Source organism: Pan troglodytes, chromosome 20, assembly GCF_028858775.2.
Source record: "Pan troglodytes isolate AG18354 chromosome 20, NHGRI_mPanTro3-v2.0_pri, whole genome shotgun sequence".
NCBI lineage: Eukaryota > Metazoa > Chordata > Mammalia > Primates > Hominidae > Pan > Pan troglodytes.
Window position 1 is genome coordinate 8417382 of NC_072418.2, and position 24349 is coordinate 8441730.

The 24349-nt window shown below is 48.2% G+C and overlaps 1 protein-coding gene and 1 long non-coding RNA gene across 14 annotated transcripts in view; one reads left to right on the forward strand and one right to left on the reverse strand.

Annotated features, from left to right (window-relative positions):
• The window catches only part of RFX2 (regulatory factor X2), a 208085-nt gene that overhangs the window by 70801 nt on the left and 112935 nt on the right, over positions 1-24349 (reverse strand). The window lies entirely within an intron of this gene.
• Positions 3642-22522, forward strand: LOC107969648 (uncharacterized). Its single transcript, XR_010153684.1, has 3 exons — positions 3642-3846; positions 15203-15341; positions 22156-22522. It is a non-coding gene; the product is annotated as an uncharacterized LOC107969648 (long non-coding RNA).

Here is a 24349-nt window from a genome sequence, read left to right on the forward strand (position 1 = left end):
CAAGGACCCTCTGATTCAAACGGAATTAGAGCCTACGCCTGCCAGACCCCCAGGCTTGAGCACCAGCCCCTTCACTGAGCAGCTAGCCACTGCCTACAAGTCTAAGGTCTGCAGAATCGAGGGAGGCCAGCATGGCACACAGTGGTCCAGACTCGCAGTGACAAGGTGGCTGCAGTGCATGGAGGGCCACCGGAGGCTGGCACTGGTGTCTCCTGCACACAACGCAGGGAGGGTGAGGATGGGGTCGATGCACCTGCCAGGGTGGGGATGGACAAGACCCCTCCAGCAGGGCCAGGCAGGCTGGGCAGCCCTCTGTCCCTCAAAGTCCACCCGCCCATGACAGCTAAGATTAAAGCGACTGCTGCGTTGAAGAAGGAGGGAGGCAGAGAGACAGCAGCCAGCAGCTCCAAAGGGGATCCCAGGCAAGTGATGAGCAGTGGGGAAACCCTCTCTCCAGTCAGCTTGTCATGTCATACAGGCTTTCCTGACCTCAGCAATGCGGATATGAGGGGCAGGAATACACTCTGGGGTGGGGCCGTCCTGGGCACCGCAGGGTGCTGAGCAGCATCCCTGGCCTCCACCCACTCCATGCCAGGAAACCCCCCGACCCCTGTCTGACAGCCACAAATGTCTCCAGACATCGCCCAGTGTCCCCTGGGGGCAGGACCACCCCCATGGAGAACCACACGTCTAAGGCCACACCTTTACTCCACACAGCATTTCCAGATTCACCAAACCACTCTCCGTGCTTGTCCCCTCAGATTACTTCATGTCATGCAGCTGTTCACATCTGGCTTCTTGGCCAGCCAGCCCTTCTTGAGAAAACAAAGTCTGGATCTATGTCATCTCAGCAGCCCCCTCGCAGATCCCTCACCCCAACCCCAGACCCTACGTAGCACATTGCCTGCAAAGATGCTCAAGACGTGTTTTGCAATGAACAAGAGAATGAGCGGCCCACCTGCTCCGGGCTGCTCACCTGTTCTAGCCACCTTCACCATGTTGGCCTCCAGCTCCCGTCTTCAGCTGAGCACAGGGGCCTGTCCCAGGATTCTTGGGAGCGGCTTCCTAAGGCATCATGCTTTTGTGTTCTCCTTCTCTTACCAGCCTTTCTTTCCCTCTCACGTTTCTCTCCCTTTCTGACCATGAGCAGGGCTGCAGTGCAGCTGCTGATGGTCAAGATGAAGATGGGGAATGTGCCAGTGAAAACCTGGCATGCGGAGGCCTCACCTCACTCACCCTCTCCTGTCCCAGCTTCAAAATCTTTCAGAGCGACTCATGCTGCCAGAGGGTGGAGGAGTGGACCTTGAAATGACAAGTGACAGTTCCTCAGCAGTAGCATCTCCTGCTTTCTCAGCCTGGTGACCTGACCCGGCAGCACGCCCACTGGGCACCTGTGCCCACCTGGGGACGGGGTCTCGTCCTGCCTGTGCGACCCTTCCTCCTGACAGCCGTCTCTAGAGACAGCCAGTGAGCGCAGGGCAACAGGCAGTGCATGTTCTTTCCACATCTCCATGACTGATTCTGGCCAGGAGGAGGCTGGCTTTCCGGATCCCACCAACATCACACAGGGGACCTTTCCAATCTACCTTCTACCTCCCCTCCAGTCGCGATTTGATTATGGAATTTAAGAAGCGGAGAAAGAGCCTAGTTCAAATTCAAGAATTTCCATCTAAAACCACAGCATGGAGAGGCCCCTTTAAAAACCACCTAACCCAGCTCTTTCATCAAACAGATGAATAAACTTACCTAAAGATGTTAAGTGGTTTGCCCAAATTGCAAAGCCTGATATATGGGAAAATACTTCCATGGGAAATAAGAAAATGATAAATTTAAAAAAAATTTTAAATGAGGCTCTAATTCCTGAAAAATGACTTACTTAAACTGGGGACTGGGCAGAAAATAATATTGTAGAAGGTAGAACAGCATTTCTTTGGGAGGATTTATCTTTTTAAGTATATAGTGGTCTTCTACAACTATCCTACAACAGGTTGCAGGACAAATCATGTATTTTAATCTTTGGGGGAGTCTTTGTGTAAGTCAGACCTTATTCATTTTCATTCCAACAACACTCGCAGCCATTGGATCCTAATTATCACATCTAATAAGGCTGATGGCTAATTAGCTTGCCTTTTTAAGAAAAAAAGGCCAGGCACGGTGACTTATGCCTGTAATCCCAGCACTTTGGGAGGCCGAGGCAGGTGGATCATGAGGTCAGGAGATCGAGACCATCCTGGCTAACACGGTGAAACCCCGTCTCTACTACAAATACAAAAAAATTAGCCGGGTGCGGTGGCGGGCGCCTGTAGTCCCAGCTACTCGGGAGGCTGAGGCGGAAGAATGGCGTGAACCCGGGAGGCGGAGCTTCCTGGGCGACAGAGCGAGACTCTGTCTCCAAAAAAAACACAAATGACATTCCATTATAAGTTTCTGCTGCAAAAGAAAGTTGGGAAATTTGTTTAGATACTTTAAATAGTCCTAAGATTAGCTGAAATGCCGGTAACAAACGTGCAATGTACATTTTCTTGGGGGCATTCAGCAACAAAGTGAATCGTCCTTTAAAAAAATCCATACAGCTAAAGCGAGTCTCACCACGGGAACCACAGGAGCTGTTTTAGTGACGGGCTGCAGTGTCTGTTACAGGCGGCACTTTTGCGGCTGTTGCTGCATTAGTCAGATTGCACTCTAGATGAATAAGGAAGAATAAAGTCTTCACCAAAAACCTGTCTTGGCTAACAGTTCTGAATTTATAGCCCTGGCAGTGGGGGCGGGGCTGGGAGGAGGGGAAGAAATGTGTCACCCGCTCTGAATGAAGTTCAGGGGTGGTGTTTACCTAAGCAACAAACCCTTGTCAACAATCGCTATCTCTGGCTTGCCAGCGGAGGAGGTGGGGGAGTGAGGCTGTTTTGATCAAAATCCAACCTGTGGCTGCAAAGTGCCCATCAACAGGGCACTTTGTTAGTGGGAACGTGCGACCTCCCTTAATAAACATAACATACACATCCCACTGAGGGCCACGGGTGGACCCAACTTCTTAACAGGAACATTGAGCACATGAAACCAGAAGGTGCTGGGTCCAATTTCCACCCTCAGCCAACCCTATCTGTGAATGTCTCTACATGTGAGCCAGCCAGGGCTCAACTCTTTGCTCTTCTGAAATTCTTAGGCAGCAGAAATGAAGGCATCGTGCTGAAAAGCGCTCCAGAAATTGCGGATTTATCAGTGATGTACGGTAGTAGGTTGGACAAGTAATGATTTTCTGAACACCAGGAATTAGATCAAAAAAGAAATTCCACTTAAGACTAAAATAAGTCTCCAGTTGAGAGCAGTCTAGGACATATTCGAATGGCCAGAAGTTTGTTTCAATGGGGCCTCTGCGTTTGTGCAGCATGGGAGTCAACATTACAATATTGGTTCTTTCAAGCAGATCCCGAGTGGATCCGTGTCTACCTGTTGTGGCAAATCAAACTCAAATTTAATCAGAGAAAAATATATGCAGATGTTCAATTAAAACCTGGAGTCCGCAGTCTTGGCACTATTTGCCCGGCCCTCATTGTTTGCTAAGTAACAACGGTTGCCAGGGGCAACGCAGTCCACTCCCGTTTCCAAGAGCCTGTTGCTGGGCAACCGGGAGAATACTTCCCAAACCAAACAATGTCATCCCGGAGCAACCCCCTCTATCTCACATTAACCAGATCTAAAAAAAACCCTCTCAAATATGTAATCTATTATTTTCAGAAGCCCTAAGAGAAAGGCAAATAATCTCTTCTCTATAGTAACTGAGGGGAAAACAGTTTACCATATTTGTTCTGAAATAACAAAACCCAAGGAGGAACAACTCTCTCTGAGGTAAGAGGGCATCACAGGAGGGATTTCAATCCTTCCTAGTACTGGGAGGAGAAAGTGCCCTTTTCTCCAAGAGGAAAGAATCTATTTATCATCAAACAAACAATGTGGGAGGGTTCATAGCTGCACAAGTGTTTTCTGGGCGAAGTAAAATGAATCATGGATTAAGCTATTTGGAAAAAAGTGTGAAAACAGAGGAGTTGATACCAAATTAAAAAGACTTTTGGAAATATCATGTACGTATGGAACAAGTGCAAAGGGAACCACTGACTCAGCGTCAGAAATGCCTTGTGGGGCTTTGCCGGGAGGGACTTACAGTATATCTCTGACATCACTGCGCCGGCTCTTCCCTCCCTACCCGGAGAGAGGAAGACTTTTCTAAGAGGAAGCCAGGCCACATCAGATGCCCCCAGATGGCAGGACACACAAGGGACACATATCTCCGGAAAGAGGAGGCACATGGTTGGGCAATCTCAACCCATGAAGGGGGAAAAGAAAAGGGCTAAACTGAAGCTAGTTCAGCTTTTGTTCTGCCTGGAGCAGTTCAGGCTGAGCATGGCTTCTCTGAGGCTTTGGGACCGGGAGAGGGTGAAGTGGCACCACCACCTTTCAAGGGGAACACAGAGCTCTAAGCAGTGCTCTTGTTTTTGGTGGGCCCGGCCAAGGATCTTAAAACATTTTGATAGAATGAGCAGCATGTAGCTGCAGCCTCGATGGGTCAGCATTTTGGATGATAAAAGCACACAGTGCTGATAGATTGTGCATGACCAAGCATAGCTTTCAAGGAGCTCTCAGCGGAGGTTTGCCCTCTGAGACAGACACAGTCAGTGCACAGAAACGGTTTTTTTAAGATATCATCCAGGAGTCATTCCTAGAATAGGAATGGAATAGACATGCCTCCCTGAGAAGAAAGGAAGACAGATTCTATACTGTTAGAATTTGAATCTGTGTTGCAGGGAGATGAGGAATTTGAAGCCAGACTCTTGGGCTGTTAATGTATGGCTAAGTGGTGATGTGGTGACAACCTTGAATGCTAGTGCTAGAGGTCAAACCACCAGCAGCTGGTGCCATGGGAGGCTTTGCTTAGGGGACACGGCCGGGTTCTGCCTGGATGCTGCATCCCAAGGGAGGCATTGAGGTGCGGCTGTGAGGACTCCAAACCCCATGTCCAGAAGGATGAGTAACAGAGATCCTGTGTCATTCATTGATTTCAATAAAATATTTATTGGATCCATAGCATGGGCCTGGCATTGACCAGTCATCAAAACACAATTCCCTGCCCTCATGGAGTTTCTATTCTAGACCATGCGGGAGGATAGGGGCATATGGACAGTAAACAAGGTAAGTGAGAAAAATATGTCGTACGTCAGATGACACCCTATATCATATGGTGACAAGTACCAAGGGGGAAAAGGAAGCAGACAGAAGGAGTGCTGGGATAGGAAGGGGCTGCAATTTTTAAAGGGTTGTCAAATGCTTCCCTGGGTGGGCTCATTAAAGAGATGAGGAAGGTGTGGGACGGAGCTGTCCAGATATCCTGGGGAAGAGCGTTCCTAATGGAGGGAAAAGCCAGTACAAAGGCCCCGAGGTGGGACAATGCCCGGCTTGAAACTGGAGCTGAGTGAACCAGAAGGCAAGGAGAAAGGCCCACACAGGCCATTGTAGGGGCTCTGGCTTTTGCTTGGGGTAAATGGAAGCCATCACAAGGTTTGAGCCCAGGAATGGCCTGGTTTGACTTGCATTTTAACCAGGCCCCTCTGGCTGCTGGGTTGAGAATAGGGGAAGAAGGAAAAGGGTGGGAGCAGAGAGAGCAATCTGGAGGCTAATGTGATAATCTGGGCAAGGGAGGGGGGCCTGGCTGTGAGCCATGGAGGGGCAAAGCCATCAGACTCTGGATAAACATAGGAGGTAGAGTCAGCCAGATTTGCTGTCGGGTCAAGGGTACCTCCAAGGTTTTTGGCAACTAAAAGGATGAGGTCAGGAAAATTACCCAAGAAAAAGGCCTGGAGAGCACTTGGGAGTTGAGTTCTGAAGGTGTAAAGTGTTAGAGGCTCCTAGACACCCAGGTTGAGATGCTGAGAAAGCAGGCATATTACATAAGTCTCAGGCTGAGGGGTGAGCTGGAGCCATCAGTGTATAGAGAATGCAGGCTGGAGCCATCAGTGTATAGAATATATGAACTAGAGCCATCAATGTATAGATAACATAGCTGGAACCATCAGTGTGTAGGGGACATGACCTAGAGCCACCAGTGTCTAGAGGATGTGGGCTGAAGCCATCAGTGTATAGAGAACATGGGATGGAGCCATCAGTGTATAGATGACATGGCTGGAGCCATCAGTGTATAGAGAACATGAGCTAGAGCCACCAGTGTATACAGGATGTAGGCTGGAGTCATCAGTGTATAAATGACCTAGTTAAAACCATAAGACTATCTGGGCTCACCAAGGAAGAGCAGAGAGAAGAGGCCTAGGGCTGAGTTCTGGGGCTGTCTACCATTTAGAGATCCCAAAGAAGCAGGAGCCTGAAAAGAGGCCAAAGAAGTATAAGCAAGTGGTGTCCTGAGAACCAACTGACTCTGGGGCTGAGTGGTGATCACTGGAATCAGCAAAGTGGAGGTCACCAGTGATTGTGACAGAGGAGCTCCAGGGGAAAAGTGTGTGCAAAAGCCACAGAGGTTGGAGCAGGTTCAAGAGAGCCCCAAGTGGAGCAGAACTGGAGACAGGAGGACCAGATGGCTCTTTTGAGGAATTTTTGCTAGAAAGATAGGAAGAGGAATGGGGAGGCAGCTGGAAGAGGAAACCGAGAGCGGGTTTCTGAAAATGAAAGAATAGCAGGTAGGACCTACCAGGAGGGAACTGGGATAGGAGAAAGAAGGGAGACTTGCAAGTGGATGTTCTTTCATGGATGGGATGGAATGGGATGTGGATGGGATGGAATGGGATGTGGATGGGATGGAATGGGATGTGGATGGGATAGAATCGGATGTGAATGGGGTGGAATGGGATGTGATGGGGTGGGATGGGATGTGGATGGGATGGGATGGGATGGGATGTGGATGGGATGGAATGGGATGTGGATGGGATAGAATCGGATGTGAATGGGGTGGAATGGGATGTGAATGGGGTGGGATGGGATGTGGATGGGGTGGGATGGGATGGGATGTGGATGGGATGGAATGGGATGTGGATGGGATGTGATGGGATGTGGATGGGGTGGAATGGGATGTGGATGGGGTGGGATGAGATGTGGATGGGATGGAAAGGGATGTGGATGGGGTAGGATGGGATGTGGATGGGGTGGGATGAGATGTGGATGGGATGGAAAGGGATGTGGATAGAGTGGGATGGGATGGGATGGGATGTGGATGGGATGGGATGTGGATAGGATGGGATGGGATGGGATGGGATGTGGATGGGATGGGATGGGATGGGATGTGGATGGGATGGGATGGAATGGGATGGGATGGGATGGGATGTGGATGGGATGAGATGGGATGTGGATGGGATGAGATGGGATGTGGATGGGATGGGATGGGATGGGATGGGATGGGATGGGATGGGATGTGGATGGGATGGGATGGGATGGGATGTGGATAGGATGGGATGGGATGGGATGGGATGGGATGGGATGTGGATGGGATGGGATGGGATGGGATGTGGATAGGATGGGATGGGATGGGATGGGATGGGATGGGATGGGATGTGGATGGGATGGGATGGAATGGGATGTGGATGGGATGTGATGGGATGTGGATGGGGTGGAATGTGGATGGGATGGGATGGGATGGGATGGGATGTGGATGGGATGGGATGGAATGGGATGTGGATGGGATGTGATGGGATGTGGATGGGGTGGAATGGGATGTGGATGGGGTGGGATGAGATGTGGATGGGATGGAAAGGGATGTGGATAGAGTGGGATGGGATGGGATGGGATGTGGATGGGATGGGATGGGATGTGGATGGGATGGGATGGAATGGGATGTGGATGGGATGTGATGGGATGTGGATGGGGTGGAATGGGATGTGGATGGGGTGGGATGAGATGTGGATGGGATGGAAAGGGATGTGGATAGAGTGGGATGGGATGGGATGGGATGTGGATGGGATGGGATGGGATGGGATGGGATGTGGATGGGATGGGATGGGATGTGGATGGGATGTGGATGGGATGGGATGGGATGGGATGTGGATGGGATGGGATGGGATGGGATGGGATGTGGATAGGATGGGATGGGATGGGATGGGATGGGATGTGGATGGGATGGGATGGGATGGGATGTGGATGGGATGGGATGGGATGGGATGGGATGTGGATGGGATGGGATGGGATGTGGATGAGATGGGATGTGGATGGGATGGGATGGGATGTGGATGGGATGGGATGTGGATGAGATGGGATGTGGATGGGATGGGATGGGATGGGATGGGATGTGGATGGGATGGGATGTGGATGGGGTGGGATGAAATGTGGATGGGATGGAAAGGGATGTGGATGGAGTGGGATGGGATGGGATGTGGATGGGATGGGATGGGATGGGATGGGATGGGATGGGATGTGGATGGGATGGGATGGGATGGGATGGGATGTGGATGGGATGGAATGGGATGGGATGTGGATGGGATGGAATGGGATGTCCTGCAGAACACAGGTGGGCTTGGCCAGGGCTAGGTGCATGGATATGCATCCACCAGTACAGGAGAGAAGACAGAGTGTCCACCCTGGAAGGTGGACACCAAGTCATAGTCCTTCTGGGGGGGGGGGTCCTGGTCCCCAATCCCATTCTTCATCCATGGAATCCCTGTGTTTACTCCTCGCCAGCCTCAATAGCTGGCTGCTGGGGGCCTCCACTCTCAGCAGGGTGGACGGGCTTGAAGCCACACGATAGGGCCTGGGTATCAAGTATGATGACCTAGGTCCACAGATCTCACATCAGAGCCTCCAGCAGACCCTGGGTTCATAGGCACATATGGGCTCCATGTGACCAATACTTGCCCCCACCCCATGGTCCCACCTCAACGCCTGACAGAAGCCCCACTCCTCAGGTTTATGCACATGATTTGCCTTTTTCACTGCTTTCTTTTTCTTTTCTAGACACAGGGTCTTGCTCTGTCACCCAGGCTGGAGTACGGTGGTTGGATCATAGCTCACTGCAGCCTCAAACTCCTGGGCCCTCAGCCCAGTGATTGTCCTGCCTTAGCCTCCCATGTAGCTAGGACTACAGGTGCACACCACCACGCCTGGCTACTTAAAACAAACAAACAAAAAAATTGTAGTAGCAAGGTCCTACTATGTTGTCCAGGCTGGTCCTGAACTCTTGGCCTCAAGCAGTCTTCCCACCTCAGCCTCCCAAAGTGTGGGACTGCAGGCGTGAGCCCCCGTGCCTGGCCCTCACTGCTTTCCTTATGGTTACTCCATACCTCTTTTCAAATTTGCCAAGTGGCTAATCTTTCCACACTCGAGTATTATTAGAAATGAGTTTTAATATACCTATTTTTCTTGCTATGTCAACGTACAAACATGCATCCTTAAATAAGAAAGTGTTAGAGTCACATATTAAAAATGCATTTCTTGCTAAGTCATGCTCGAATTATGCAAGATTGCAAGGAAATTTAATGCAAGACAAATGAGTGAGGCCAAGAATCTTGCTGTGAGAGTTTGGGAAGCAGAGCTCCCTGGCTCCAGACAAGGAATGGACTCAGCCTGACGGGAGGAGGTCTCGCCTGTCTTTGGGAGGGAAAGATCCTGTCGGTACTTTTAAGTGATCGTCTATCTTTGAGGCACAGACATATCTCAATTGGCCCGGGACAGAAAATCAAGCCAAGTCAGAGATCCCCTCAGCAAGACCCAGGGATCTCTGAAGAAATGAAAATGAAGTGAAGAAAGACCAAATTAGAAATATTTATTCCATCCGTCATCTCTTTGCTTGTCTCAAATGCCACCATCCAACCCAATGAGAACGACAAAAGGACATTCTATTTCTGTCCCCATGAAAGTTTCAACCCCAAAGCAAAACCTCAGTGTGCGCTGAGAAGATGCAGCAAAAGGGTCTTTTTGTTAAACTCATTATTAGAATTAAACCCAAAGAGGGAAATGTTGGAGGTATTTTAGGTTTTTTAACTAATTAGTCCCAATTAATTCTAAGAAGATACACTAAAATCAATTCTGTTTTAGAAAGGCAATTTAATACAAAAGCTTGAGGGGAAATGTTATTTTTAAAATGTAAAAAGGCACCTTAAAACCTGTAAAATATTTTAAATGGCTTTCCTATTCCATCAAGTTTTGAGAGGGGTTTTCATTTTTCTCAGGAAACATTTTCTCCCGGTGTGGGGTTGGGGATGACTTCAGACAGGGCCTGAAAGCAGCGAGCAACTCACGCTGTCCAGGAGGGGCGAGAACAAACCCTCAGCTTTGTCTGGTTCTGTTTTTGGTGTCTCCATTCCCAGCTCCGTATTAAGTCAGTTCCCAAATCCGAGCAAAAGATAATTTTGGATAAAAAAATGGAATAAAATGTTCTAACTCCGCCTGAGAGATGGAAAGAGAAACAGAGATGAGTCTGATGAAACAGAACTCAAATCACCCTCTTCCTGACCCACCGCTTCTTTTCTGATTCAACTGTAGATTTGGACAAATTGCCACCTTTCAGACCTTTCCATGTTCCAATATTCTTTCCATTTGTCCTGGCTTCTAGAAGCCTTGGCGGCGGAAGTATCCACCTGGGTGCTGGGTGACCCTGCCCGTTGCTGCTCTTGGAAAGCATGTTTCACTTCTGCATACATTTTAAAAGATAAATATTTGGGCCAGGAGCAGTGGCTCATGTCTGTAATCCCAGTGCTCTGAGAGGCTGAGGTGGGAGAATTGCCTGAGGCCAGGAGTTTGAGACCAGCCTGGGTAACAAAGCGAGACCTCGTCTCTAGAGAAAAAAAAATAAAAATTATTCGGGTAAGGTGGGTGTGCCTGCGGTCCCAGCTACTCAGGAGGCTGAGGCAGGAGGACTGCTTGAGGCCAGGAGGTGGAGGACGCAGTGAGCAATGATTATACCACTGCACTCCAGCCTGGGCGACAGAGAGAGATCCTGTCTCTCAGAAAAGAAACATGAAGTCTTCCTTCCAAGGACATAACAAAGAAAAAAGAGAAAAAAAGGCCCCTCTCTCTTCAGTGCTGCCTATGGAGGTGGCAGCTGTCTCCTCCTCAGCATCATGGCCGCCCTCAGACCCCTCGTGAAGCCCAAGATCGTCAAAAAGAGAACCAAGGAGTTCATCTGGCACCAGTCAGACCAACATGTCAAAATTAAGTGTAACTGGAGGAAACCCAGAGGTACTGACAATAGGGTTTGCAGAAGGTTCAAGGACCAGATTTTTTTTTTCTTTTTTGAGACGGAGTCTCACTCTGTTGTGCAGGCTGCAGTGCAGTGGTGCGATCTCAGCTCACTGCAACCTCCGCCTTCCGGATTGAAGCAATTCTCATGCCTCAGCCTCCAGAGTAGCTGGGATTACAGGCGCCCACCACCATGCCTGGCTAGTTTTTGTATTTTTATTAGAGACGGGGTTTCACCATGTTGGCCAGGCTGGTCTCAAACTCCTGACCTCAGGTGATCCTCAGCCTCCCAAAGTGCTGGGATTACAGACATGAGCCACCGCGCCTGCAAGGGCCAGATCTTGATGCCCAACACTGGTTATGGGAGCAACAAAAAACAAAGCACATGCTGCCCAGTGGCTTCCGGAAGTTCCTGGTCCCCAACGTCAAGGAGCTGGAAGTGCTGATGTGCAACAAATCTCCCTGTGTTTCCTCCAAGAAACGCAAAACCATCGTGGAAAGGGCCGCCCAGCTGCCGTCAGAGTCACCAATTCCAATGCCAGGCTGCACAGTGAAGAAAATGAGTAGACGGCTCATGTGCATGTTTTGTGTTTAAATAAAACCATAAAAACTGCAAAAAATAGATAAAAACAAAAAAATAAATATTTGAAATATTTCCATCCAAATGGAATTTCAAAACAATTAAAGATGGAAAGAAGGAAGGCTGAATGGATGAAAGCCCTCTGAAGCTTGCTGTAGAGTGGAACGATGAAGACACAGTTGCATTTCTGTGTAAGTCAAATTCTCTTTTTTACCATGCAAATTTCATGGTTAAGATAAGGTTGAATGCGGACAGCTAATACCAGTAATTTGGGCTAAATGCTCCTCTTCCGGGAGTCTGAGCCATCTGAACTGGCTGTTTACCCAGCTCATACTGATCAGGAAGTATCTGAGAGGGTGAATGCACCAATAAAAAGCCGCCCAGACCCTCCTCTCCAGCAAGTGGAAAGTGTGTGTCTCGTCCTCACACAGGAATGACTATAGAGGACCACAGGGCGACTTCTAGGCAGCCCCCAGACAGGCCGGCCCTGGGCAGCAGGAACTCGTTCTGCCCCAGCTGAGGTTCTGGGCCTCATCACTAATGACCCACAGCAGCCAAGGTCAGCCCTCGGGAAGATGGAAAATGAATGAAGGGCAGCTCTGCCCAAAGCGGCGGACCAGGTGGGCAAACAGAGAGCCGGGGTTTTGTAGCAGGGGTGGGGGTGCGGCACAGGAACAGATCTAGAGCTTGTGGCAGGAGTTCAGGTGGAACCTCAGGCGGGGGACAGATGCCACAGTGTGGAGGAAGCTCCTCCTCTCATCCCAAGCTAGCCCCTTCCTAACCTCAAGTCAACGAGAAGAGAAGGTGGGCTAGAACCTTTCCACCTTCCTCTTAGCACCCGGCCTGTGCCGGTGCATCTCCTCACCCCACACAGTGCCCTGGGTACAGGGGCTGGGGCTTGAAGGGTGCCCATAACACACTCCCTCAGAGCCTGGACACTCAGCCATCGTTCATTCATTCAACAAACACAGTCTGAGCATCTGCCATGTGCCGGCTCCAAGTGCTGAGGACACAGCAGGGAATGAAACAGATTGAGTCCCTGACCATGTGGGGCTGACCCCTCAGGGAGAGACAGACGACACCATGGACACAGAACAGCAGGAGGTGACAAATGCTCTGAAGAAAAATACACTCAAATGCACAAGTGGAGTGCGGCATGGGCCAGGGGCAACAAGGTGACCTGGGGCAGTGACAGGACAGAGGCAGAGTGAGGTGAGGAAAGTGTCGCCGCTGAGAAGGCTCTGCCAGGGATGGTGCTCGGCAAGGCTGAGGCACACGGGACATGTGGGGTCACATGGGTCACGTGAGGAGGCCACCAGAGGGAGCTGGGGGAATGCTGGGGGTTGAATGTTGTGTCCCCTTAAATTCCTATGCTGAACTCCTCACCCCAAGGCAGTGGCTTTAGAAGGTGGGGCCTTTGGGAGGTGATTAGGTCATGAGGGTGGGATCATGCCCTCCTTTATGGAAGGGACCCCAGAGAGCTCTCTCTGGCTTCCCACCATGTGATGTGAGGACACAGCAAGAAGACAGCCGTCTGCATCCCAGAGGGAAGCCCTCACCAGAACCTGACCCTGCTGGCACCCTCTTCTCAGACTTCCCACCTCCAGGGCTGAGAGATGCGTGTCTGTTGTTTACAGCCACCCAGTCTATGGCCTTTTGCTGAAACAGCCCAAACAGATTAAGACAGGAGGAGAAGGAGGAAGAGGAGGAAGAAGAGGAGGAGAAGGTGGAGGAGGAGGAGGAGGAGGAGAAGATGGACTTAGAGACACAAGGAGGCCACAGTGGAGTCTTTGGCTTTCGCTCTGAGTGTGCTGGGAAGCTACTGGAAGGTTTAGGGCACAGGGACACAGTCTGACAGATATTTTGGAAGTATCAACGGTCAATGGAAGCAAACGTCAGGGCTGGACAACCAGGTCAGAGGTGACAAAGACTTACGTGATAGGAGTGCTCTCATTTGGGAGACACCTGAAGACAGAGCCAGCCAGGTTTGCTGACGGGTTTGACATAGAGGGTGAAAGAAAGAGAGGAGTCGAGGCTGACTTAAGGCTTGGGGTTGGCCTGAGCACCTAGAGAATGGAGCTGCCCGGTGCTGAGCTGGGGAAGCCCGTGGTCTGGGGAGAGACAAGTGTGAGGTCGAATCAGGTACCCAGTTTTGGGTGACAGAAGCCTCAGATGCCCATCAGATGACACCCACATGCAGCTGCCACCTAGGCAGCTAGGTACACAAGTCCAGGATTCGGGGAGTGAGCCAGGCTGCAGACACTAGGACACTGGAGGTTCTAAGATGCATTTCAACTCTTGTACCTCGGTGAGATCACCAGGAAAGCAGGTGTAGATAAAGCAGAAAAGAGGTCCCTTCTCAAGTTCAAAGGTCATGAACAGTTGGAGGATCTGGCATAGGGGACAGAGGAGAGGAAGAAAGCAGAGGGAATATCGAGCTCTGAAATACACAGCGTCACCCCTTTACTTGGCTTTCGGAGCTTGGTGTTCACAAAAAATTAGAAACGAGGTTGGGGGCGGTGGCTCATGCCTGTAATCCCAGCACATTTTGGGAGGCCAAGGTGGGCAGATCACTTGAGGTCATGAGTTCGAGAGCAGCCTGGCCAACATGGCGAAACCCCATCTCTACTAAAAAATAATACAAAAATTAGCCATGCGTGGTGGCGCATGCCTGTAATCCCAGCTACTTGGGAGGCTGAGGCAGGAGAATCGCCTGAACCCGGGAGGCTGAGGTTGCAGTGAGCCGAGATGGTGCCACTGTACTCCAGCCTGGGTGACAGAGCGAGACTCTGTCTCAAAATAAATAAATACATAAATAAGAAACAAACGTTCATCAACTGGAATACCATTAACTACCTTACGGTGCATCCTAGCTCTAAAACAGGAGGCTAGGCGAGGGTGCCTGGGTCCGGTGCCTGGGTCCTCCAGTTTCTAGCTGGGTGACCTCAGCCAGGGACTTAAATCTTTCTGCACTTCCATTTCTTTGTCCATAAACGGAGAAAATACTTCTATCTGTGTTGGGTGGTTGTGTTCAATGAGAGGAGTCCTACAAAGTGTGGAGTTTAATGGCCAGCCCAGCACACGGAAAATGCCCATAAATGTTCATCAGCGTCATCGTTGTAATTCACACCATTATAACGTAACCCACATCATCTACTGATTTTTTGCAGATTTAAATATCTGAAACTAAAAGCAGTTATGCTGTTTGCTATTTGTGATTTCAAAAACTCTTCGCTATTTGTGATGTTGCTAAGCCCTTTAGGGAGTGCCTCCTGCTATGAGCTATATTCATTCCAGGGCATATTTGTGGGGTTTGTCATTTTAACCAAGTACTTAATACTTGTTTCTCTCCCAGCATCTTGCCAAATGTGGCAGCTCTCCTTCTAGATGAACACTACTGCATTACTGTTATAGAAATGATATTTTAACATCAACTCCCTTTTCCCTTTTCTTCCCTAGAAATCCAGTCCTTCCATGAGACCTCGGTGCACACAGAACTCCTCCTACCACGTGCAACCTTATTCTCGGCTGAGCAACTCATAAATCGCTTAACAAAAACGGTGATTGATGCGGACTGTGTTTAGTGCCATCCTTGCCGGTGAGAGGGAGTGAGCCAGCAAGCTTCCTTAAATCTCTTTAGTTCTCCAAAAGGAGAGGCTGTTTGCCTTCTCATCTATGCCGCAAGTTTCTGGGGCTTGCATCATTAACCTGGTGGCTTTGCCAATTCCTTCGCCAGTGCTGGGTCAAAGACAGGCAAGGGCACCAGGGTTAGCCATGAGTGTGTGCCAGGGGCTGAATGCAAAACCCGGGAGCACTGGTGGCTGGGGCAGGTGGGCTGGGCTCTGCCACTGCCTCCCCCAGCCCACCCAAGAGGGGAGTGTGCCTCTGCAGGAAATGGCCTCCAAGCATTTCTCAAGACTTACGAGATGTTCAAACCTACACAGTCAGAGACAAAGAGCTAGCTATAAGTGGGGTCTTTTTCCCCTCCTCAAAATTCATCCTGCAGAAGTAGACATGTGCTAAACGGTGCATGGCCACACAAATGCTTGGATACCAATGCTCACAGCAGCATTGTCCTAATGGACAATGTCCTAATGTCCAAAGTAGCAACAGCCCAAATATTTGTCAACTGATGGATGGATAAACGAAGGCGGCCGGGCGCGGTGGCTCACACCTGTAATCCCAGCACTTTGGGAGGCTGAGGCGGGTGGATCACCTGAGGTCAGGAGTTTGAGACCAGCCTGACCAACATGGAGAAACCCTGTCTCTATTAAAATACAAAATTAGCCGGGCGTGGTGGCACATGCCTGTAATCCCAGCTACTTGGGAGGCTGAGGCAGGAGAATCGCTTGAACCCGGGAGGCGGAGGTTGCAGTGAGCCAAGATCGCGCCATTGCACTCCAGCCTGGGCAACAAGAGCAAAATTCCATCTCAAAAAAAAAAAAAAAAAAAAGGAACGAGGCACTGGCACATGCTGTAAACGGATGGACAGTGGACCCTGAAAACATTATGTTACGTGGAAGAAGCCAGTCACAAAAGGCCACATAGTGTGTGATTCTGTTTATATGAAAGGTTCAAAACAGGCAAATCCACAGAGGCAGAAAGTGGATTCACAGTTGCCCGGGGCTGGGAGGAGGAAGGGCAAGTGGCTGTTCATGGCAGGTTCAGGGTTTCTTCTTTTCGGAGTGATGAAAATGTTCTGTGAAGATAGTATACTAAGACCCACTGAACCATACACTTCAAATGGGTGAGCTTTACGGTATGTAAAACAGATCTCAGCACAGCTGTAAAAAAAAAAAAAAAAAAAAAAGTATATTGACGACCTGTCCCCAGTGGCATTAGTTGAAGTCATAAAAAATTAGAAACAAATGTTCATCAATAGGAAAATCATTAAGTACCTTATGGTGCATCCTAGCTCTAAAACTATGCTGCCATTAAAAAGAAGAGGTACCGTCTCCAAGAAAGAAAGCCAACATCTGCAGTGCCTGGCACACAGCAGGCTCTCAAATATTTGCAGAATAAATTTATGTTGAAAAAAAACCCAGCTATACATACTATAAAATAGGTAAAGGGACCTTAAAAAGATCTAGAAGGACACAAGTTATATGACTAACAGTGCTTACCTCATATGAGGTGGGATAGACAGAAAGACGAAAAGAGAAATTTTCATTTCTGAATCTCCTGCTGTAGATGGTGGTCCTTCCCAGGAGAATGTTACTTGTATTACTTGCATATCATTTTATTTTTATTTTTATTTTTTGAGATGGAATCTTGCTCTGTCTCCCAGGCTGGGGTGCAGTGCACAATCTCAGCTCACTGCAACCTCCACCTCCTGGGTTCAAACTATTCTAGTGCCTCAGCCTCCCAAGTAGCTGGGATTACAGGCGCACGCCACCATGTCCAGCTAATTTTTGTATTTTTAGTAGAGACGGGGTTTCACCATGTTGGCCAGGCTGGTCTCGAACTCCTGACCTCAAGAGAGCCACCTGCCTTGGCCTCCCAAAGTGCTGGGATTATAGGCGTGAGCCACGGCGCCTGGCCATTACTTGCATATCATTTTAAAAGTTGTAATTCATTGGTAAACATTCTAAGACATGCAGGTTCCTGTAAATTACCAAACTGTAATCCTGTAAATTACCAAACAGAATGGCTGTTTGTGCAGGGAGTATCACTACAATTTAGTGTACTTGTCTAGAGTATGCTGTCGCTCTTACAACCAGAGGTTTTCATGTTAATTCAACATCCATCATGAAGAGAAAATATACCAGACAAACAAACTGTGGTAGGATCACACAAGGACTGTGCTCCAGCAATAAAAGGAACAAACGACTGACACACGCAATGACAGAATGAATCCCAGAGGCATTTATGCCAAGTGAATGTAGCCAGTCTCAAAAGCTGCACAATGTACGTTTCCATTTATACGACATTCTGGAAAAGGCAGAGCTATAGAAAGGGACAGCAGATGGTGGCCAGAGGCTAAGAATGGGGCCAGGGTCTGACTACAGAGAGAGGTTGGACTTGCTCTCCATCCTGTTTGAGATGGAGGTTATAAGAATCTATGCAAGTGGGCCGGGTGTGGTGGCTCACGCCTGTAATCCCAGCACTTTGGAAGGCTGAGGTGGGTGGATCACGAGGTCAGGAGATCGAGACCATCCTGGCCAACATGGTGAAACTCCGTCTCTACTAAAAATACAAAAATTAGCTGGGCATGGTGGCTCGTGCCTGTAGTCCCAGCTACTCGGGAGGCCAATGCAGGAAAATCGCTTGAACCAGGGAGCCGGAGGTTGCAGTGAGCTGAGATTGCACCATTGCACTCCAGCCTGGCAACAAAGCAAGACTCTGTCTCAAAAAAAAAAAAAAAAAAAAAAAAAGTATGCAAGTGTGAAAAACCATACAACAGCAAACCTAAAAAGGCAAACACGACTGTATGTAGATTTAAAATATAAATTAAAAAAAAAGAAAAGAAAAACCAGGTGCATCTACTGAGTGCCCAGCCCCATTCTAGGCTCTGAGGATTCTGTTTTTTTAGGGATGGGTCTTGCTCTGTTGCCTAGGCTGGAGAGTGCAGTGGCAAGATCACAACTCACTGTAGCCTCTAACTCCAGGGCTAAAGCATTCCTCCTGCCTCAGCCTCCTGTGAGTAGCTGGGACCACAGGCACATGCCTGGTTAATGTGTGTGTGTGTGTGTGTGTGTATGTGAGAGAGAGACAGAGAGAGAGAGAGAGAGAAGGTGAGGTCTTGCTTTGTTGCCCAGGCTGGTTTCGAACTTTCAGCTTCAAGCAATCCTCCCACTTTGGCCTCCCAAAATGCTGGGATTAAAACGTGAGCCACGACACCCAGCCTGAGGATTCTAAGGTGAGCAGGTCAGATGAAAGTGCTGCTCTCAGGGTGCCAGTACCCTTGTCAGGCAAGAATACACAAGGTTCCAGATACACAAGGTTGTTCAGTAGAGATCCGGGCTGTGGTGCAAGGTGATTGCAGAGGGATAGAGCCAGGGGTGATGGTGGAGAGGGCTCCCCTCTTGATAGCCAGTTATGGGTGGCACTAAGGATGGCACTGAGCTGGGACCTGACAGCTGCAAAGAAGGGGCCAACCTTGGGAGGATGTGGGAGAGAGCAGCCTGGGCAAGAGGAATAGCTGTGCAAAGGTCTTGCAGCAGCAGAGGCCCTGGACAAGGTCAGACGTCTGGAGTTTTAAAATTCCAATTGCTGTCCGGGCTCAGTGGCTTATGCTTGTAATCCCAGCATTTTGGGAGGCTGAGGTGGGTGGATCATGAAGTCAGGAGTTTGAGACCAGCCTGGCCAACCTGGTGAAACCCCATCTCTACTAAAAATACAAAAATTAGCTGGGTGTGGTGACGCACGCCTGTAGTCCCAGTTACTTGGGAGGCTGAGGCAGGAGAATCACTTGAACCTGGGAGGTGAAGGTTGCAGTGAGTCAAAATCATGCCATTGCATACCAGCCTGGGCAACAGAGCAAGACTCCATCTCAAAAAAAAAAAAAAAAAAAAAAAATCCAATTGCTAAGGGAAGCCCCAGGAGGCTCAACCCACAGGCACAATATAATCTGACTTACATCTTTTAAAAGAGCACTCTTCTTAGATTATAGACAGAAAGAGTGAATGCAGGAAAACCAAGACAAAGACATTTACTACTTTAAAAAAGTTCATAATAAGTCTGCTTCCCGGCCGGGTATGGTGGCTCACGCCTGTAATCCTAGCACTTTGGGAGGCCAAGGTGAGAGGATTGATTGAGGCCAACCAGGCCGAAAAGGAAGACCCTGTCTCTATTTTAAACAAATAAAAAGAATAATTAATTATGCTTCTAAGACCTGTCTGTGGAACTGGGGAAGGAATCATATCATTTTATAAACAAACCAAGTAACACTAAGCCCATTGCATGAAGGATTAAATAATTAAGCATTTAGTTAACATGAAAGTAAATGATGGCTTCTATACATTTTTAATGCAGGTAATTATACTCTCAGTAAATCATCACAGCACACAAACATTAGCATGCTTATTAATTCAGTGTTAATTGCTATTGGCTTACATGTACCATTATCCAAAAATTAAATAATTTGAGTGTACACTCACTTTTTTAAACAGGTACATATAAAGGTAGATGGAGGGCTGGGCGCGGCGGCTCATGCCCGGAATGCCAGCACTTTCAGAGGTCGAGGAGGGTGGATCACCTGAGGTCGGGAGTTGAAGACCAGCCTGGTCAACATGGTGAAACCCCGTCTCTACTAAAAATACAAAAATCGGCTGGGCGCGTTGGCTCACGCTTGTAATCCCAGCACTCTGGGAGGCCGAGGCGGGCAGATCATGAGGTCAGGAGATCAAGACCATCCTGGTTAACACAGTGAAACCCCATCTCTACTAAAAAAATACAAAAAATTAGCTGGGTGTACTGGTGGGCACCTGTAGTCCCAGCTACTCGGGAGGCTGAGGCAGGAGAATGGCATGAACCTGGAGGCGGAGCTTGCAGTGAGCTGAGATCATGCCACTGCACTCCAGCACTCTAGCCTAGGCGACAGAGTGAGACTCCGTCTCAAAAACAAAACAAAATAAAACAAAAACAAAAACAAAAATTATCTGGGTGTGGTGGTGCACACCTGTAATCCCAGCTACTAGGGAGGCTACTAGGGAGGCTGAGGCAGGAGAATCATTTGAACCCAGGAGGCAGAGGTTGCAGTGAGCTGTGATCGTTCCATTGCATTCCAGCCTGGGCAACAGAGTAAGACCCTGTCTCAAAAAAAAAAAAAAAAAAATGGTAGAGAGAGGAAATGGACCAGATGTTGGATCTAGTTTGGTTATAGTCATTGCTGGGGATTAATATAGTAAGAGGAGGGTCCTTCTCTCCTGAATTGATGTCTATCAGGGGTTGGAAAGTTTTCTTTTTTTCTTTGAGACAGAGCCTTTCTCTGTCACACAGGCTGGAGTGCAGTGGCGTGATCACAGCTCACTTCATCCTCTAACTCCTGGGCTCAAGCCATCCTCCCACCACAGCCTCCTGTGTAGCTAGGACCACAGGCGTGCACCACCACTCTCAACTAGTTTTTGTATTTTTTGTAGAGATGAGGTTTTGCCATGTTGCCCAGACTGGTCTTGAACTCCTGGGCTCATGGGATCCGCCCACTTTGGCCTCCCAAAGTGTTGGGATTACAGGTGTTAGCCACTGGAAAACTTTCTATAAGGGCCAGAAAATACACATTTTTGGCTTTGCAGGTCTCTGTTGAGACTACTCAACTCTGCCTCTGGACAGTAGGAGGAGTGAGTGTGGCCGCTGCACTCAGCGCTTTTCAGAGCCAGGCTAGAGCCTGGGGCAAAGAGGAAAAAGAAGCAGCAGTGCTGATCCTGTCTTTATGTAAAATTTCAACATTTTGCTCATCATGGAATTTTTTTCCCATTATTTTTTTGAGACAGGGTCTCATTCTGTTGCCCAGGCTGCAGTGGCACAAACACGGCTCGCTGCAGCCTCAACCTCCCCGGGCTCAGGGAGTATGGGCACGTGCCACTACCCCCAGCTAATTTTTGTATTGTTTGTAGAGACGGGGTTTCACCCTGTTGTCCAGGCTGGTCCTGAACTCCTGGCCTCAAGTGATCCACCCGCCTTGGCTTCCTAGAGTGCTAGAATTACAGGCATGAGCCACTGTGCCCGGCCTTCATCATGAAATTTTTTGGCATTTATTTTGATTTTTTAAAATACTGCATTAAAACATTGTGTATCTTGATGACTGTGGATTTTTGTAGGCACTGCCTTAAATTTTGCACCCCAGGCGAGGGCCTCACTGCCTCATGCTAGTTCTGACCCTGGTGCTGGTGCTGCTCCAATAAATCTTTATTTATGGACACTGAAATTTAATTTCATATCATTTTCATGTGTCACAAAATATTTTGTCTTGTTTCCAATCATTTAAAAACGCAAAAAATATTCTCAACTCGTGGAAACTAAAAACAAAAATAAAAACCCACAGTAGTGTGCTAGATGTAGTCTGCTGACCCGTTTTTTTTTTTTTAATTTTTATTCATTTATTTATTTATTCTGAGGCCGGGTCTTGCTCTGTCATCCAGGCTGGAGTGCAGTGGTGCAAACATGGCTCACTGCAGCCTCCACTTCCAGAGCTCAAGTGATCCTCCCGCTCAGCTTCCCTAGAAGCTGAGACCACAGGTATGTGCCACCATGCCCGGGTAATTGTTTAATTTTTTGTACAGATGGGGTCTCACCATCTTGCCCAGGCTGTGACCCCTATCTTGGATGGCCTTTGGGGGAACATGTCTTACTCATAATTATAGGCAGCGGAAAATGCCTGCTAGCGAGTAGGCACTCAAACGTGTCTGAATAATTTAGTCCCATTTTCTCCATTCTTAAATTACTGTTTAGGTTGCTTTTCATTCTCTTCCCAGCCCCAGATCTCCAAATACAGGAGATGAGCACACGTGTCCAGGGCACCCCAGACCTCTTGGGCAGGGAGAACTCTCGGCAGAGAAGACCGGATATGGGAGTGTGGCGTGGGAATCGTCTGTGAGTGCTAAAGAACCGCTCCTCCACCTGCCCCAAGCTTTCCATTAGGCTCAAAAGCAGAGTTAGCCCAGTTAAGCGCATGGAAACTAAATGAGTTCGCTGCGCATTGTTCAGCTATACATGACCACAGGCAAGATAAATATTTAGGGTCTTTATTAAAGCTGTGATCCTCTGCTTTAGCAGGACAGTGTAGGGACTTACTAGAGGCAAACTATAAAAAGCATATGCCTCCTAGTAAAGTAATGCTGGGAAATATGATTGGAGTCAATTACTCTTTATCATTAATTGTGATAAAATGTGCATAATGTACAATGTACCATTTTAACCATGTTTAATATACAGTTCAGTAGCATTAAGCACACTCACACTGTTGTGCAACCATCACCTCCATCCATCTCCAGAACATTCTCATCTTCCCAAATTGAAACTTTGTCCCCCTGAAACACTCACTCCCTACCCCCTCCCCAGCCCCTGGCACCCACCATTCTACTTTCTGTCGCTATGGATCTGATGACTCTAGGGACCTCCTAGGGGTGGAATCACACTGGATTTGTCCTTTTTTTTCTTTCTTTCTTTCTTTTTTTTTGAGACAGAATCTCGCTCTTGTTGCCCAGGCAGGAGTGCAGTGGTGCGATCTTGGCTCACTGCAACCTCTGCCTCCTGGGTTCAAGTGATTCTCCTGCTGCAGCCTCCCAAGTAGCTGGGATTACAGGTGCCTGCCACCATGCCCGGCTAATTTTATATTTTTAGTAGAGACTGGGTTTCACCATGTTGGCCAGGCTGGTCTCAAACTCCTGACCTCAGGTGATCCACCCACCTTGGCCTCCCAGAGTGCTGGGATTAGAGGTGTGAGCCACTGCGCCCGGCTGGATTTGTCCTTTTGTGTCTGATTTCTTTCACTGAGCATGATGTCCTTAAGCATAATGCATAATGTCCATGTTGCAGCCTGTGTCAGAATTTCCTTCCTTTTTCAAGGCTGAATAGTATTCCATTGTATAGATGGATCACATTTTATTTATCCATTCATTTGTTGGTGGACACTTGAGTTGCCACCACATTTTAGCTATTGTAAATCATGCTGCTATGAACATGAGTGTACAAATCCCTGTCTGAGTGTACAAATACTGTTTTCCAAAGCAGCTACACTATTTTGCACACCTACCAACAGTTCACATGGGTTCAGTTCCAATTTATCCATATTCTTATCAACATTTTTCTGTCTTTCTTCTTTTGGGTAACAGTCATCTTAATGGGTGTGAAGTGGTATCTTATTAGGGTTTTGATTTGCATTTCTGCAATGATAACTGGTATGAAGCACCTTTCCAACTGCTTATTGGCCATCTGAATATCTTCTTTGAAGAAACAGAAATATCTACTCAAGTCCTCTGCCCATTAAAAAATTTTTTTGCTGAGTTACAGAAATTCTTTATCTATTTTGAATATTAACCTCTTATTAGAAATGATTTGGAAACATTTTCTTCCATTCCTTGGGTTGTCTTTTTACTCTGTTGCTACTGTTCTTTGATGCACAAAAGTTTTGAACGCTGATGGCCTAATTCTTCTGTTTTTCCTTTTATTGTGAGTGCTTCTGATGTCCTATCCAAGAAATCATTGCCAGATCCAGTGTCATAAAGATGTCTCCCTATGTTTTCTGCTAAGAATTTTACAGTTTTAGCTCTTATGTTTAGGTCTTTGATCCATTTTGAGTTAATTTTTGTGTATGTTATAAAATAAAAGTCCTGGCTGGGCACAGTGGCTCACGCCTGTAATCCCAGCACTTTGGGAGGGTGAGGTGGGAGGATTGCCTGAGGCCAGGAGTTCAAGACCAGCCTGGGCAACATAGTGAGACCTCGTCTCTATAAAAAATTTAAAAATTAGCCTGGCATGGTGGCATATGCCTGTGGTCCCAGCTAGTTGGGAGGCAGAAGCAGGAGGATCTCTTGAGCCCAGGAGGCAGAGGCTGCAGTGAGCCATGATTATACCACTGCACTCCAACCTGGGTGATAGAACAAGATCCTGTCTCAAAAAAAAAAAAAAAAAAAAGGCAGGGGAGGTCCAATTTCATTCTTTTGAATG